Below are 12,419 nucleotides of genomic sequence, written 5' to 3' on the forward strand. Positions count from 1 at the left end.
CACCTACCGGATATGAAAACCTGTACAGGATATGACATAAAGGTAACAAGGAAGGAATATCAAAGTAGGCTAATATCATAAAGAATTCAAATTACAATAAATAGTGAAGATAAGGGGAACACGAATGGCAACAAGAAATAGCCAAGTAATTAAGTAACAACATAGTCGGAGTACATATGAAGTATGAATGTGTTCAAGTAGGAAAAATAATGACAACTCAACCAATCAAATCATTCTTAATACACGAATTTCAATAATCCCACTTCTAGTAATCTCAGATCATAAATCACAACTTCCAAACCTTTAACACATATGGTACCTTGCGCCCACATTTTCCATATCACTTCGCATGGCAAAGTCCACGTGCTACCAGGTACATAGTATCCGTGTCAAATGCTATAAATAATATTCGAGAGATCTATTCATATATAATAAAGTAAAATTACAATTTCTGAACCAAACAAGAAATCAATGAGAAATGAGTTTATTTTGGAAAATATTTAGGTGAAGAGAATAACATTTTCAAATAAAATAAGGCATCGGATAAGCTACTGATTTGAATACAAAATTTAATAAATTAAAACATAATATCAATTCCTTTTTAAGTAAAATAGAAACATCATACAGGGTAAGGAGATTAAGTTGAGATATCGGTTAAAGTGAAATATGACGACTATTAAAAATAGTAAGTTACTGAATGAAACAACGAGTTTTAACTTAAGAGTCACATAAGTAAGCATGTTATTAATTATTTTATTTAAAACTATTGTGTTACTAACAACTCAACCGGGTATGAGATAATGACTCAACGTAGCAAATTCATCTTGAAAATTAATTCACCAAAATAATAGTAATAGGAAAGGAAAACAGGAAATGACGGCAAAGTAGTAAACTAATAAAAATAACTCAATCCTCGAAAATCACTAAATACAAAAAATACTAATCCTCAAAATCTCGTACGAAAGAACCGAAGCCAACATAATACACCAAGGAATACAAAACATATAAACTGTTGCGGCGCGCAACCCGATCCCACCGTACAATAGTATCCTCCCTTATTCCACTATGTAAATATTAATAACAATAACTAAATATATGTTGCGGCGCGCAACCCGATCCCACCATATAATCAGAGTCAATATCATAATCCTCCCTTATTTCACCATATCAATCCACCCTTATTTCACCTATTGCAGCGCGCAACCTGATCCCACTGTATCAATACAAATCCTCCCTTATTCCTCCTGTTGCGGTGTGCAACTCGAACCATAAATAAATCAATAAAATCAACAATCCAATACTCAATTTCCAAGAATTTCTACAATCACAGGGTATGAGTACACGACAATGAAAGAATCACGTAAAAATTAAGGAACACAACAAATATTACAAAAGCAACATGACAAATGAAGCACGAGACAACTAAGGCGTGCAATTACAACAATTAAAACAAGTAGCAGATAAGCACGAAGACATGGAAGGATCGCAACAATTAAAAGGTCATAAGACAATAAGAAAGGCAACAACTTCAACTAAAGCATATAAGTGCAAAATATCAAGTAAGAAGTACAATGAGTGCTAACAACGTCAAATAAAGTATATAAGAGTAGATTAACGATGAGAAACATAACAAGTCATGACAATTAACTTAAAGGCATGGAAAGAGTTTAGATAACCTAAACTGGTAAAATACCACATATAGCCCGTGTAACCACTCATCACCCTGCGTACACGACTTTCACATAACACAATTAGCACAATCAACACGAATCCTAAGGGGTAGTTCCCCCCCCCCCCCCCAAAGTTATGTAAGACACTTACCTCAATTCGGCCAATCAATATTCAAATTAGCTTTTTCCTTTATAAATTCCCCTATGCTCGGCTCAATATGGCCAAAGATGACTTAAATACATCAAACAATACTAGAGAAAACAATTTCAATTAACAAAGCTATGATCTTTATACAATTTCTAAAAGGTCAACAAAAAGTCAACCCTAGGCCCGCCCAGTCAAAACCCGAGTCCAAGAGTAGGTCTTGACTACCCATAACCCCACGAATCCATATACGTGTTTTGTTTTCAAATCCGATCCAATTCGAATTTCAAATCCCAAATTTTCATTTTTCAAAATTTTAACAAAATCCCCAAATTTTTCCCTTAGATTCTCATGAATTTGATGTTAAATCTAATGTATAATCATAAAATATAATTGAAAATTGATTAGAGGCACTTACCCAATGGTTTGGGATGGAAAATCCTTCCAAAACATCGCCTCCCATCGAGGCTAGGGTTCAAAATATATCAAAATGAAGCTAAATCTCGGAATTACTCAGCTATATGCAGGCTGCAGATATCGCATTTGCGAATGCGAACAAGGCATCGCAAAATCGAACCAGGAAGAGTTATGCTAAAGTCGTATTTGCGACAAAAATATTGCAAATGCGAAGACAACTGCCATCGCAAAAGCGACATAAATCTTTGCAAAAGCGAACATCCCACACTCACAAATGCGAGGAATATCTTCGCAAATGCGAACTCTTCCCCAACAGCCCAGTTTTGCAAATGCGAGGGCTACTTTGCAAATGCGATAGCCGCATTTGTGGCAAAAACATCGCAAATGCGATGGAACCAGAACCAGAACCAGCACTCAAAATTGAAAAAAGCAAATCCTAAACCAATCTGAAACTCACCCGAGCCCCCAAGGCTCCAAACCAAACACCCATACCAGTCCAAAAACATAACACGAACTCGCTTGCGTGATCGAAGTACCAAAATAACCTCTAGAAGCACGAATCATATGCCAAAACGCATGAGAATCACAATTAACTTCAAGAACTTCTAGAAACACAACCAAGCATTTGAACCATATCAAATCAACTCCAAATGACACCGAATTTTGCAGGCAAGTTCCATATGATGAAACAGACCTATTCCAAGTCACAAAATCAAAATCCAAGCCCGATAGCCTTAAAGTCAAACCATGGTCAAAGTTAAGAAAATTCTAAACCATTAAATTGCCAACTTCCGCCAAATGATGCCAAAACCCTCTAGAAATATCCAAATGCAAATTTGAGCATACGTCCAAGTCCAAAAACATCATTCGGACCTACTGGAACCATCAAAACTCTGATCCGATGTCAAATACTCAAAGGTCAAATCTTGGTTAATTCTTTCAATTTCGAGCTTCTCAAATGAGACTCACTCCTTAAAAATCATTTTCGAACCACTCAAAAACCTGAGTCGATGATGCACGCAAGTCGTAATACACTATATGAAGTTACTCTGACCTTAAACTGCCAAACCAGACGCAATTGCTCGAAATGACCAACTGGGTCGTTACATCCTCCCCCACTTAAATATATGTTCATCTTCCCCCACTTAAATCACTACATGACCTCACCATACATATACCCCGGGGTGATTCCATGTCACCCCAATACATGTAAGCCTGGCAATGCAACTTAACTAAAGATCTCACTTCATCCTTAGTCCGTAACCTTAGGATAGAACCTAATCCTCAACATATGAAACTTATCATAAGGCCCGAATCTGGCATCAATATATTGTATAAGCCTAAACAAGCTGAATTGAGCCACAATCCCAACCTAGGATACAACCACATGATGTTCCACACAGCTCAAATGCCCGCAACAATAACTTCCAACCACCATAGCTGTCCAATAGCAACCTGGGTACCGGTAATACATTTCATATCGAATAAACCTTGTTTCGGACCTCTGCAATGCTGCCCAGGTAAAAGAAACATGCAAAAACTCATAACCACTCATGAAATCAACAAGCCAAGAAGCTTTCTCGTCCGTCAAGGGTCATTGCCCAATTCTGAGCGAAAATAACATCATCCTTCCAAACACTCCTCATCCCGACACGATATACAAATCTCAGGTCTAGAAACCTCATCTCAGTCAATAAAAGCATCCCAACTGGCAACTCATCCCGAGACCACACGGATTCTCACACAACACGGTTTGTACACCAAACTAGCAATGACTCAGATATGCAGCAAAAATAGAAGGAAAACAAGGTACGAGGACTATCTAACAAGTACGACAAATATAACAACAAAAGTACAGTTTCATAAATTTATCCCATAGAGGGAGAACAAAACACCAAATAAACACAAGGAAAGGTATCCCACATAATATCCGATGCGGCGTGCAACCCCAAACTAACTAGATAGGAACATATATTTCTAACTCTTATCTATATCCTCAACACTTTCCTTCAAGTTAGTGAGGGGTGTTTTCACTACTCCTAGCTTGCCTCAAAAAGCAGTGTATTGATCCTTAGGAAGGGCCTTTGTATGGATGTCAGCAAGTTGATCTTTGGATCGCACAAACTGAGTAACAAGTTGCCCTTCTGCCATTGTTTCTCTCACAAAATGATAATCAAGTTCTACATGCTTAATCGTGGCATGCATGAAAGGATTTGAAGTCATGTAAAGAGCATTGAGATTGTCACAGAATAGTATTGGAGGTGTTTTCAAGTATATGCCAATATCATGTAGGATATATGTGATCCATGTTAGCTCAACTACAGTGGAAGCTAATGCTCTATATTCAGCTTCTGCATTAGACCTAGCTACTGTATGTTGCTTTCTTAAAGACCATGAAATGCAGTTTGCTCCTAGGTAGATAGTGTGGCCTGTAGTTGATCTCCTTGTTAAGGAACAACCAGCCTAACTTGCATATGAAAACCCATATAATCTGAGAGGTGATTGTTGTATAAATCTCATACCATAGTCCAATGTACCCTTGATATATCTAAGTATCCTCTTACTCCATGTAAATGTACTTCAATGGGCCTCTGCATAAATTGACTAGCTAGATTTACTGCATGTGTGATATCTGGTCTAGTAAGATACTGCATAAATTGACTAGCTAGATTTACTGCATGTGTCATATCAGTGAACAACTAGATACTGCAGACTGCCAACAATGCTTCTGTAGACTGATGGATCAACTGGATTCCCAACTGCTTCTTACAGTCCATGTTTTTTTAGCTAAGGGAGTCTTAATTTCCTTGACATATAGCATATCAGTTTTTTTTCAACAAGTCAGTTGCATACTTGCTTTGGTTTAGATGAATACCCCTGTGAAGTATGTAACTTTAATGCCTAAGAAAAAATTCAAGGATCCAAGATCCTTCATAGCAAACTCTCTTCCAAGCTGCTGAATTATCTCAGAGATAAGCTTAGAGATATTTTCTGTTACAATGATATCATCTACATAAAGAAGTATTGTCTCCTTCTTGTAGTGTAGAATAAATAGAGAAGAATCTGCTCCACTACACTTAAAACCAATGTGAAAAAGATACAGACTAAACTTCTCAAACCGGGCTCTAGGTGCCTGTTTCAATCCATATAATACTTTCTTTAGTAGGCACACTTGATATGGATATTTGGGATCAATGAATCCTAGAGGCTGGGACATGTAAACTTCCTCTTGTAAGGAGCCATAAAGAAATACATTCTTTACATCTAGTTGTCTTATAGGACAATATAGTGACACAACAATGGGCAAAATAACTCTTATTGTGGTGGATTTAATAACTAGACTAAAAGTTTCCTCAAAATATACTCCTTCAAGTTGAGAATATCACTTTGTAACTAGTCTAACTTTGTATATTGCTATATCACTATCTTGTTTTATCTTTGTTCTAAACACCCATTTAAAGCCTACTATATTTATACCTGCATTCTTAGGAACAAGTGTCCAAGTTTTATTTCTATTAAGTGCATCTAATTATTCTTGCATTGCTGCTCTCCAGTGAGGGATAGATAATGATTCATTTACTGATTTTGGTTCTACAACACCTCCTTCTGCTGCAGTTAATAAGATATGGGAAATTGACAATGTTCTTGCTTTGTATCTGATTACCATAGGATGCCCTTTTTCTTCCTTTAATTGATCCTGCTAGGAATTGTAGTATTCTGAGTTGATTAATTCTCAAAGAAATGTGAGAGATCCACCTCAAGTTGAATGCCTTGTGGATCTTCTACAGAAAACATCCTAAGTTCTTCATTGGGACCAGAAGTGGTTTCAGCATCACCATCTTGTTCTTGAACTGAAACAACATCACCATCTTATTCTTGAACATCACCATGCTCATCATTTTCATTATCTTGAGTCTGAACGACATCTACATATTCAACATCTATATCTGCAATTGAAAATGAAGAATGTGTTGTCTGATTATCCAGTTACACTTCCCCCGAAGGCTGAGATGGCGTCCCTACAACATCTAAATTTATAGAAACATCAGAGTTAGAAGCCTTAGAGAGAAACTCAAAATATGTTTTCATATGACTAAAATCAGTTGTGTTGTCTCCTTATTTGTCCATATGAGCATAGGGCAGTGTTTGCTTATTAAAGACAACATGCCTGGATACATAATTTCTCCTGCTAGCTGGATGATAACACATATACCCCTTGTGAAGATTGTTATAACTAATAAACCCATAAGGATATGTCTTGGGTGAAAACTTATTTTTGTCATTCAAATATGAAAAGCATCTACAACCAAATATGTTCAAACTATTATAGTCTGAATGTTCACCAAATAATTTGAAGAAAGGTGTTTGTATTTTAAGCACATAGGATGGCAATCTGTTTATCAGATAGACTGCAATTAGAAATGCTTCAACCCAAAGAAATAGAGGTAACTTGGCATGAAATAGCATTGTCAAACAAGTCTCTACTATGTGTCTGTGCTTTCTTGCTACAATGCCATTTTGTTCAGGTGTATTTGGACATGAAATATGCTTCATAATACCACAATTGTCCAAATGTTTAATGAAATCAGTTTTACAAAATTCTCCTCCACCATCACACTGGAAAATCTTTATATTCCTTGAGGAATCGCAGCCGAAGTTTGCTAAAGAGTCTGCCATTTTGTTATTTTCTCTAAATGAATAGGCGATTTTGAAATGGCCAGCCGAAAATTTGGATGAAATGAAGCTCCACCATGAGTCTAGGTAATTGGTTTTCTGCCATTTTTTGGAACTTGAGAAATATTTCAAAGAATTCAGACTTACTTCTCAAGGGATAAATCCAGTTATACCTGGTATTATCATCAACAAAAATAAGATAATACTTCATACATCGGGATGATTCAACAGGAGTAGGCCCCCATAAGTCACAATGAATTTTCAACATAGGTTCTTTCTCAATCTTATTTCTTGAGTCAAATGACAATTTACAACTTTTTCCTAGTTGACAGCTAGCACAAATAGTAGGATTCTTATTCCAACTACTAATATTAATGCACTTATAGCTATTTAAAACTTTCACTGATCTAAGGTTTGGATGTCCAAGTCTTGTGTGCCAGTTATTATCTGAATCCTTCTAACTTTGTATTGCTGTCAAAGCCTGCAAATTGTTCTCCTATAATGCATAAAATTCATTCTTCATAGATCCCTTGGCCACCATCATCCTTATTTTCTTGTCCTTAACAACAAAATCAGAATAAAAAAACTCAATTGTGCAGGCATTGTCCTTTGTTAGCTTACTAACTGTGATAAGATTCTTCTTAAGTTCAGGTACTACAAGCATTTCATTTACTTTTAATCTAGACATTTTTGTACTTTCAACATTTGTTATACCAAGTTCTGAGCCATTCCCTACTACAATTCCATCTTTTCTTTTATAAGTTTTGAATTTTGACAGATTACCTACGGAGTTTGTCATGTGAGTGATTGCACTTGAGTCAACATACATGTTCTTATCCTGATCTCTCATTTTGCAGATTCATTGTGGCAATGGCTTGAGGAAGGTCTTCTGCTGCCTGATAGGAGAAATCCTACCTGTAGAAATACTTAAGAGCAGTATGATTGTTCCTTCCATATATCTTACAAGTTGCAGTCTCCTTCATTTTCTGTTGGTTTTGATTCTGAGCAGCCTAAGTGCCTTGAGAATTGCCTTGACTAGCAGGTCGAAAACCTATTCCACTAGATGATGAAAATCTGATTTCCTTTTTTTTTTTTGTGAGAAACCACCACGACCTCTATTTCCATTTTCTCTTTGCACTTGAAAAGCCATGTTGTAGTTTGTCTTCTTTTCGGAGCGGACCAATCTTTTGTGCCGACCCCCTACTCTCTCTCTCTATAAAAGAGCATACGGTAAGCACGAAGAGCTAAGCCACTAATGTCGTGGCGAAGGTTAGACGCGTCCTTTCTCAAGAGATGGAGAAATTGTCACTCCACAGCTCAAAGCTGACTGATACAACTCGCGTGCTTGCCTACTCATCTTTCATCGGCCTATTTGTACCCAGCTACAATCTCTTCCCTTATAAAATCAAAAGATCCACTCGGCCAATCGTCACTCGATAACTCGAAAGCGGATAAGTACAAAACCATGTGATCTGTACTTGCTTATGTACTGCCCTTTAGGCCTAGGGCTTCGTCGTACCCTGCTTACCCCTTTTTCACTTTCACTGGCTTCTACTTATCTTTTTTTATTGGCTTATTTATAAAATGGTATCAACATTTGAGACGATTTTCCTCGGCCAATTTTCACTCGTCCGTCATTGTTAGGAAAAAACCGAACCACTATCTCTTGATTGATCTATTTTTTTCTACCTTTACAGCCCGCTCTATAATTTTACTAGCAATACACCAATACAACACTAACACTAGCTATAGCAGTAACCAGTACAATGAGTCAGGAGTCGGGTGAATTCAATAATAGACGCCTGTGGGCGGTAGTATGTAGTCCCGAATGATTCTATATCGATGGTTATTCTAGAAGTGGTCTAGGTCTAACTCGCCCATTCTATTAAGAATGTTGTTCTTTATATCCACAATTCGGTCTATCTCAGAATTGTAAATCGAGAAATTCCTCTGATGACCTAGGCGGTGCATAAGTAACCTCTGCTTGATGACACCTCTAGCTGCTCTACCTCTCTATTTTCAAAAGCCCTGCTCACTTATAGCCCTATAACCAAGCAGGCAGGCGAGACATCAGAGCTGCTGTAGAATGGAGATTACAATTCCATTTTTTTATATGAAAGGGGTGGCATGCTAATAGAATATATCGTTCATACACATCTCCTTACTTTATAACAGTTATTTCTTCGGTTCCACAAGGTATAACTCTCGCATCAGCTTTTTCTTTGAAATTAGAGACTGTTCCAATTTCCTACTGAGATAGGCAATCGGAGGGAGAACTAGACGTATCTTACTAGGCAAAAACAGGTTAGAAGGGATAGCTCACAGGTGGGATTGACAGGATAGATCACTATTACAGAAGGAGGTAGAACCGGGGGAAGAATTATGGCTAAATGTCCTCGCCCTCTTAGGCACATGGTACTATCTTCATCTTCTCTTATATCAAATCCTCTCATAGCATTTACAAATTGATTCAAAGTGAGATAAGGAGCATTGCCTAACATCACAGTCCTAAAAGTCTTATATTTAGGACCTAATCCTCTAGCAAAGTTAATCACTTTGTTGTACTCGTCCTCAAGCTTGTGTATGGCTGCTAAACCATTACAGATGTTCTTGAACTCCTTCAGATATTCATCAGTTGTTCTGGAACCAAATTTGATGTTCTGCAACTGTTGTTTGAGTTAAAATTCCTTTTCTTTTGTTGCCTGAAGATAGGTTTCCTCAATATTGTCCCACATTTCATTTACTGAGGAACATCCAACAATCAGGTACATACTTTCTTCTGTCATTGTACCTGAGATCTAACTTCACAGCAAGACATCCTTTTCCTCCCAAGCATTCATCGCTTCTATAGTTTCAACAGTGGTTGATCCTCCACCCACAGTCACAACAATGCTTGACTCTGCTTTGCCTTCTTTGATGAAATGAGTTTGTTTCATGGCTTGAATCAACTACAACATTTAGGAGCGCCAAATCAAATATTTTGATGGCTTCAACTTTATTAGGCATGAGGCAATGAGGTGGTGAAGTGAGGCAGTTGAGAGTGTGGTTGCTGGGGTTGGTGTTTGGTTTGATGGAGTAGAGTTGCGCAATGGAGAGCAAATTCCATGTAGAAACTTAGTTATTTTGGAGAAGAGAATAAGCTTGTGTTCAGTGTATTAGATGAGTACTTTAAACGTATATTTATACGAACAAATAGATGACTGCCTAAATGTTCTACTCTTCCTAGGATACAATGAGTTCTACTCTAACTCAAATATAATAACATCTTGTATCTTTATCAATATAAATAATAACTAACTAGATAAGAACATATATTTCTAACTCTTATCCATATCTTCAACATTTACAATGGAAATCAAATTTTTGACAAAAGTAAATGTAATGACCCAATCAATAGTTTTGTGTAATTTCACCCCGTTACCCATTTTTATGCTTCACATGTGTGTGTTTATGATTTTATGACTTATGGGGTTGGTTAGTTTCGTTCCAGGAAGCTTTCCGGTTGATTTGGACCCTTTGATTCTTGGCTTAGAAGCCAATATTAGAAATGTTGACCAAACTTTGACTTTTAAAATGACCCCAGAATTGAATTTTGATGGCTCCAATATCTTCGTATCGTGATTCCATACTTGGGCGTATGCCCAAAATTGGTTTCGGAAGTCCGCAGGTTGATTTGTGTTGATTTACCAAAATTTGGCAACTTGAAGTTTAAAAGTTTGATCGTAGGTTGAGTTTTAGATATCGAGCTCGGAATTTGATTTTGGGACTTGGAATAGGTCCATTATTCTATTTAGAACTTGTCTTCAAAATTTGGTATCATTTGAAGTTGAATTGGTTGGATTCAGACATCTTGTTGCAATTCTAGAAGTTATTTAAAGTTACTTTGAAACTTATGCATTTTAGTGTTCGATTCGTACTTTTAGATGTTATTTTTGTGTCTCGATCGTGCAAGTGGGTTTCTATGATATTTTTATACTTTTTTGGATGTTTGGGTCTCTAGCCCCGAGAGCTCGAATGAGTTTAGGAATAGATTGCATTAAAAATGAACTACTGGTGCTGCTAGTGCTCAGGCATCGCAATTGCGAGCATAGCATCGCAATTGCGAGCATAGCATCGCAATTGCGAAGGTGACAGTATGGGCTCAGATGTCGCAATTTCGACAACCCCTTCGCATTTGTAATTTTGCTGGCTTATGACTTGGTTCGCATTTGCGAACATTTGTTTGCTTTTATGATGCTGTCATGTTCGCAATTGTGAAGCCTCTTCTCGCAATTGCGATGTTGCATGAGGCTGTAAGGGTTCGGAAATTCAAGCCCTTGTCCGAAATTGTTATGGTTCGCAAATGCGAACCCTGTATCGCAAATGCGAACCCTGTATCGCAAATGCGGCAACTGCAGCGGGTACAAAGGGCTGGGAGATGAGATTTTTCAAAACATTCTCTAATTTTTGAACCCTAGACTCGGTAGGAGGCGATTTGGAGAGAGGATTTTCATCTACAAACATTAGGTAAGTGATTATAATCATATTCCATCAATATATCTTAGATTTTAACATCAAAATCATGTGAATCAAAGTGAAAAATTGTAAAACCTTGTCAAGTGTTTGAAAAATAAGAATTTCAGTTTTGAGAGTTGATTTGGACTCGTATTTCGAAACTAATCACATATATGAACTCATGGGGTCATGCGTAGTCGGAAACTACCATTGGACTCGGGTTTTGACTGGGCGGGCCCCCAGTTGACTTTTGTTAACTCTTTGGAAAAAATGTAAAGATATTAGCTTTATCTATTGTAATTGATTTTCCTTGCATTGGTTGATGATGATAAGTCGAATTTGGTTAGATTTGAGCCTTGTGAAGGTGAAATTTAGGGAAAAAGCTACTTCTGAGAGTTGAATTGGCCTACTTGAGGTAAGTATCTTGCCTAACTTTATGTGGGGGAACTACCCCTTAGGATTGGTATTGATTGATTCATTTGTGCTATGTGAAAGCTGTGTACGCAAGGTGATGAGTGGGTACATGAGCTATACGTGGTATTTGACCAGCTTAGGCTACTTAGACTCTTTCCATGCTTTAATTGTATTGTCGTATCATGTTCTAAATTCTCATAGTCAATCTATTCTTACTTGTGTTAGTCTATCCTTACACGCCTTAAATGATTTTGTTAACCCTTGTTCTACATCCTAATTGATAAATTGCTCTCATGCTTTAGTTGAACTTGTTGCCTCTTTTATTGTTACATGTTATCTCTTTCATTATTGATTATCATTATTTGAAGTTATTGTATGCATTATCTCTTTCATTATTGATTGTCATTACTTGAAGTTATTGTTCTTGTTATCTCTTTCATTGTTGATTTCCATTATTTGAAGTCATTGTTACACGTTATCTATTCCATTACGAGTTATTCTTATTTACTATTGTGGTTATACATTACCTCTCATTGTTGAGTTATTGATGCTAAAGTTGTGAAAGTCGTATCATTTTGCAGCAAAGTTGATAATTGTTGAGATAT

This window comes from Nicotiana tomentosiformis, chromosome 11, assembly GCF_000390325.3.
Source record: "Nicotiana tomentosiformis chromosome 11, ASM39032v3, whole genome shotgun sequence".
Taxonomy (NCBI): domain Eukaryota; kingdom Viridiplantae; phylum Streptophyta; class Magnoliopsida; order Solanales; family Solanaceae; genus Nicotiana; species Nicotiana tomentosiformis.